We start from the raw sequence: 6914 nt of genomic DNA on the forward strand, positions 1-6914 counted from the left end.
CAGGACCAATATTGAGAGTAGTCATACCAGGAGGGGAAGGGGAAGGTGGAGGGAGAAAGGGGAAACTGATCACAATGATCTACACATAACCCCCTTCACAGGGGAATGGACAACAAAAAAGTGGGTGAAGGGAAACATTAGTCAGTGTAAGACATGAACAAAAAAATTTATAAATAATCAAGGGTTCATGAGGGAGGGATGATGGGGGAGGGAGAGGGGAAATGAGAAGCTGATACCAAGGGCTCAAGTAGAAAGAAAATGTTTTGAAAATGGTGGTGGCAACAAATGTACAAATGTGCTTGACACAATGGATGGATGTATGGATTGTAATAAGAGTTGTACCCGTCCCCAATAAAATGATTTTAAAAAAAAAGAAAACATTCATGGGGATCAGTAGACAGACTTGGAACTATTCATAGGCTAATTTATTTTTCATGTCTATCTATATAAGATAGGCAGGATAAACAATCCTGAGGAGAAAACAAAGGGACTGACACTTCGGGGCTATGGGGGGTGGTGGGGAGCAGGGACAGAAGAGGAGAGGAGGAGGAGGGGGAAAGGGAGGCAGGAGCCAACAAACCCAGGGACAAAGGTAACAACAAGAGATCTAAAATGGATGGTGAAGAGGGCGTAGAATGCCTGGTGGGGTTGGATCAAGTGCAATGTAGCCTAGAGGAAGGCTGAATGAAGGTCAAACATGATAGTGGGACAGGAGGAAAGTCAAGGGAAATAGAGGAAAGAACTAGGAGGCAAAGGGCATTTATAGAGGTATAAACATAAGCGTGTGCATATTTAAATATATTAATATATAATGATAGGGTTATAGGTCTATGTGCATATATTTGTAGGTTAACTATTAAGCTAGCAAATGGACATTGGGTCTCTACTCAAGTCTTCCCTCAATGCAAGAACACATTTTTCTAATAATCTGGCATTCTGTGATGCTCACCTTCCCAACATGATCTCTGAAGACAAAGCGTGTGCATAAGCTAATGTGATTTAGAAAGCTGACGGTGCCCAGGTATTAAAGACATAGTGTTTGGGGTCTTAAAGGCTTGAAGTTAAACAAGTGGCCATCTAGCAGGGGAGCAAAAAAGCCCACATGGAAGAAGCACACCAACCTGTGTGATCATGAGGTGTTGACGGGATTAGGTATCGGGCAATTTTTCTACTTGAATGTGAACAAGGGGGGTCAGAATGGAGCTCAAAAGCCCATCTGCAGACAATGGACATCCCCTCACAGAAGGGTCACAAGGAAAAGACAAGCTAGCCAGGGTGAAGCATAGCACAGAAGAAACACAACATTCCTCTAGTTCATTAATGCCCCCCACCATCACTCCCAATCATGACCCCAGTTGTATTTTACAAATCTGGCTAGACCAGAGCATGTACACTGGTACCGAAGAGCTCTTGACACACAGTATCCAGGACAGACAAACCCCTCAGGAATAATAATGGAATTAGTGATACCACAGGGGTAGGGGAAGGTGAAGGGAAGAAGGGGGAGAAAGGGGGAACCGATCACAATGATTGATGTTCAAGCTCCTCTCCACCGGGGAATGAACAACAGAAATGTGGGTGAAGGGAGACAGTGGATGGTGTAAAATAGGAAAGTAAAAATAATTTATAAATTTTCAAGTGGTCGCGATGGTGGGGGGGTGGGGGAATGGGGGATGGAAGAGGAGCTGATGCCTAGGGCTCAAGTAGAAAGAAAATGTTTTGGAAATGATGATGGCAACCTATGTACAAATGTGCTTGATACAATTGATGTATGGATTGTTGTAAGAGCTGTAAGAACCCCCATTAAATGAATTATTAACATAAATTAATTAATTTGAAAAATATTTGGAAACTCTGCTGTGAAGCCCCTGTGGCAGTTATATAATCTCATGTCAACTTAAGTGAAGGGTGGAGTCTAGTCTGTCAATCAGGTCATAGTCAATGAGGCCTCTGTGTGGGCATGGCCTTTTCCTGAGGATTCCAGGAGCTTCCCGTCTTTCTCCCTGGATGTGGGATGCATACACTCTCTCCTTCCTCTTAACAAGACACATGGAGCCATGCTGTTGGCAGCCAGAGCCCTGGAGATGCTTCCATCCATTGCCACTGGATCTACAAGACTTTCTACCCACAGGCCTATGATCTTCCTGCATTTGGTATCATTGCATGTGTTGCATGAGTCTGAAGAGGAATTTATAGACTGGTATCAGACATGGGCTAATATTGGACTTATAGACTTGATCAGGACTGGGCTGGGATGTTCTTTGATATAAAACTCTCTCTTACACACAGATGAGCATCTCTGGATTTGTTTTTCTAGTCTACCGGGACGAACACAGCCTTCTTCCCCCTGAGTGTCACTCGGGATTGCATCTCTCTATGAGGGCACCACTCAGGTGGGATTAGGACCCGCCCTGCTCCAATAGGAGTGCATGGGAATCTAGGACATCTTTTGTCAAAGACGTCATTAAGGATTGAATTGTGTCCCTCCAAGTGTGTGCTGGAGTGATAACGGCTATTCATGTGGATCTAATGTGATCTGGAAACAGGGACGCCTTTGTTCCATGTGTTAGATCAGATCTGAACAGGGTGGCTTCTAAAACCACTTACCTCTGTGTTACATAAAGAACAGCAGACACACACGGGAGAAGACGGAGGGCGCGTGAAGACTGGCCATAAGCCAAGACATCAAGGAAGGAAGGCCCATGGCTGAGACCTGATTTCTCTTGAGCGGTGAGAAATAAACTTTTCTTCTTGGAAGCCCTACCTGGGGTGTTCACAGAGGCTACATTTTCTTCTCATATGAGGGAAGGATTGACAGAACTGTGGGTGGAGCCAGGAGATGGTAGATTGTGTATCTGCACCCACCAGGGAGTCTGCCACTGGAGTGGTGAGCACAGGGGCTGGCAGGGCTCAGCATCGCTTGGCCAAGTCTTCCTTAGCCAAAGCTCTGCTGGCCAGTCACCTGGATGCTGGCTGGGGTACTGGAGCAGGGACCTAGGGACTCCCACGAGTCAGGACTTGTGCTATCTTTAGTTAGCTGCTGGATCCTGGAGGCTCTGAGAGGAGTCCTTGGGAAGCCTTAAGGAGCAGCTGTGTTTGAAGAAGTCCAGTGGGCTTCCGGGATCAAGCCGCACAGCCCTGCCAGTGCACCCCGCAAGCACCATGGCCAGCCTCAGCCTGTCGGCCTGGGAGTTTGTCCTTCAGAGCAGCGCTGGCTCTGCCCTAGTTCAGAGGCAACCTGTCGGCAGACCTGGTGCAGGCTTGCATGTTTCCCAACTACTGTTCCTCTTTGTTCCCAACTTTTATATTCTAATCACCAACTGTCAGCGCATCTTGATTGGAGGTGTAGTGGGTTACACTCTGGCCTGCCAACCTCAAGGTCTGAAGTTTGAAACCACCAGCTGATCCTCTGAAGAAAGACGAGGCTGTCTCCTCCCAGAAAGATTCATAGCTTCAGAAACCAAACGGGGCAGCTCTACTATGGCTTTACTGCCAGCTCTGCGTCCTGTCGTTATTCTATTTAAAGAGTCGATACATCATATCGCAAAGAAAACCAGTTGCTGCCGGTTGATTCTGACTCAGTGTCCCTATGTGTATCAGAGAGACCTGTGTTCTATCGGGTTTCAAATGGCTGCTGTTTGTGGGGAGGACTTCAGGTACTTCTTCCGAGGTATCTTTGGGTGGGCTTGAACCGCCAATCCTTCTGTTAGCAGCCAAGCACCTTAGCAGATCATGAAGGAGAGACAAAGCTTGATTGTAACCCAGACCCTCTTGACTCCACAGGCCCAATCTGAATTCCGTCCTTGACCTGAGTCTTTCCCCAAACTGAGAGGTGGCCATGAGGCACCTTTACAAAGGACAGAAAGGGTCTTGACCTGATCACACAGCAAGAGGGCTTTCCTGTTGAGGGAATGGAAAGTGAGGCCGAGGGACGCATGGGCAGTTGTCCTGGCCATAGGCACAGTTGTTTAGTGTTTAGGGAAGTGGAAGAGGGAGAGGAAGGGTCTGTTCTTGGTCTACTAATTACATGCCTTTGTATGGAGATTTTTCTGCCCTCGAATGTACTAGATTGAATCGTTTCTCCCAAATTCATCCCCAATTGCCCTAGCGTCCCCCTTCAAAAAACAAAACAAAAACAAAAAGCATTGCCTGTGAAGTAAATTCTAACTCAAAGTGACCCTATAGGACAGAGTAGAATGACTCCATAGGGTTTCCATGGCTGTCAACTTTACAGAAGCAGTCAGCCAGCCACATCTTTCTCCTGGAAAGCAGCTGGTGTGTTTGAACAGCCAACCTTCGAGTCAGCCCCAGAGCGCTTTAACAACTGCCTCACCACGGCTTGATCCAGGCCCACCTAGAACCTCAGAATAGAACCTGATAGGGTCTTTGCAGATGTCACCAATGAAGATGCGGTCACTGAGAAGAAAGCTGGGCCCCCAATCCAATGGTTTTTTACTTTATGAGAAGAAAAGTCACCGGCACACAGGGAGAGGGCCAGGTGAAGGTGGAGGCAATAACTGGAGTGGTGTGTCCACAAGCCAAGGGACCCACCCCCAGAGAGTGGGAGAGAGACGTGGACGGATCCTTCTCAAGCACCTTCAGGGGAGCTGACTCCCAGCGTCCAGACTGGGGAGACTACATTTCAGTTGTTGAAAGTCACCGTGGGTGGAACTGTGTTACAGCAGCTTCATGAAACCAATACAGCATGTACACGGCCAATCCTGCTGCCGCCCTGCTGGACTCTTGACAGTGAGTGTCCCTGGGCTTACGCATGATGGGCTGCCAAACAAGGCTCCAGCGCAGCTGCTACCCCAGCCTGGCCCTCTCCTGTGAGCACGGAGCCTGACTGTACTCCGTTCCTTTCTGCACGCGGGCCCATGGAGGCAGCACGGTAGCGCGAACCCAGAGATAAGTACTGTGATGGATGCTCCTCGCTGGGAAAATCAGCACCTGCTGTGGGACCAAAAGTAACTCAGCCCTTTCCTGACTGGGTATGGGTTGAATTCTATGCCCCGAGGGGCATGTTGAAGCCCTAATTCCTGTACCTTGTTTGGGGAGATGGGTCCTAATTGACACGATGGCAGTGGGTATGGGTATGCACCCCTACTGGAGTCAGTGAGTTCCTAACGCTAACCCCTTCTGAGTGGCATTTTATGAAAGAGAGGGCAGATGGAGAGTTCTACACCACAAGAGCATGCCGTTTTTAGTTACAAGTCAAGGAATTCTAAGAAACACCTGAGACTGTAGAAGCTGGAAGCGACAGGGAGGGTCTTGCCTTAGTGACAAGATAGAGAGGGAGAGAGAAAGACCCTGTTCATGCTTTGAATTTAGAGTCCCAGCCTCCAGAACCATGCAATTTACCTTCCAACGCCCAGGACCCACCTCTCTGCTCAGTTACAAGATTCTGCACTTCACAGTGGTGCAGATCTCCCGATGTTGTTGTTGTTAGTTACCATTGCATTGGCTCCGACTCAGTGGCCCTGTGGACACCAGAATGAAATGCCGCTCTGTCCTGTGCCAGCCTCCCCATGGCTCTTAATTTGGGGTCCATGGTTGCAGCCACTATGTCAGGTCCAGCCCATCAAAGGCCTCCCTCTCCACACATCCCTCTGCTGCCCTTCTACTTTACTGAGCAAGATGTCCTCACAAGGGCAAGGTCTCTCCTGACAACAAGTTCAAAGCACAGATACGAAGTCTCATCATCTTTGTGTCTAAGGAGCATTCTGGCTGTACTTCTCACAAGACTGATTTGTTGCTTCTTTTGGCAGCAATATTTTCGTCTGTCTGTTTGTCACCCTGTGGTGACTTGCGCCTTGGTGGACATCCTGGAAGTGATGTCGCTGGTGTTTCAAATGCCAGCAGGGTCACCCCGAGGGAACAGTTTCAGTAGAGCTCCCAGACTAAGAACAGACGTTGAAGGAGGAAGTCACAGGTGAAAATCATTCCACATTAGCGTCCCCTGCAGTTTGCTTGCTGTGGTTCAACACACAGGAGTGTGGGACGAGCCTACCATGAGACTGATGCTTCCCTGGTGGTCTGCTTGGTGGGCCTTTCCTTGGGAGCGTACAATGCCTGGAGCCTGTCAGTACGGCTGGGATGTCCTGGCTACAAGTCTATGGGGTAGGAAGAGGTCCACCTGTTTCCTGTGGGGGTCCCACTTCTGGAGGTGCCCACCTCCAAATCAAGGTGCTAGCAGGGCCATGCCCTCCTGCAGACACCAAGGGAAGACATTTTCTCATCTCTCCCAGGTTTGGGTGGCCCCGGCCATTGTTGGTTGGTAGACGCATCCCTCCAGTCTCTGCCTCTGTGCTTACATTACCTTCTCCCCGCTGCCTCCCTCTCACAGGGATGCATGTGATTGTATTTAGAACCCAGAACAACCGCCCTATCTCAAGTAAAGAATCATAACCACAACTGCGAGTCCTTCATTTCCATGTCAGGTGGCATATTTGGGGGACCCCTGGGATGAAGACATATTTCCAGGTCCTTGGGATAAAGACATGGACATGCCTTCGGGGCCATTGCTCAGCCAACTCCAGGGAGTGGCTGCAGGACAAAGAAGTGCTGTGACCGTGCGTGCCTTCTGACTGCTGCGACCCTGGAACACCTTTGGCGTCTATCTCCACACTGCAGGTGGACATCCTGGGCCATCCTGGGCCCATGCAACCCATGGAGGGGCAGGGTCAGAATGGGGAATCCAAGGAAAGAGGTTGGCATCCATAGATGGCCAACCTTGGTACCATAGGGCTCTTGTCATGGTCCCGTCCTCTTTCCCAGCAGAGCGCTGTGGGACACCAGCCCAACTACTCTGCCCACGCCAACCTGATCAGGTAAACATAGCAAGAGGCTTGGGGCCCCTTGGAGCAGAATCAGCAGCTCTCTCCATGACGGCGTGAGAGCCAGGGCCTGTAACC

The sequence above is a fragment of the Tenrec ecaudatus genome, chromosome 2 (assembly GCF_050624435.1).
Source record: "Tenrec ecaudatus isolate mTenEca1 chromosome 2, mTenEca1.hap1, whole genome shotgun sequence".
NCBI lineage: Eukaryota > Metazoa > Chordata > Mammalia > Afrosoricida > Tenrecidae > Tenrec > Tenrec ecaudatus.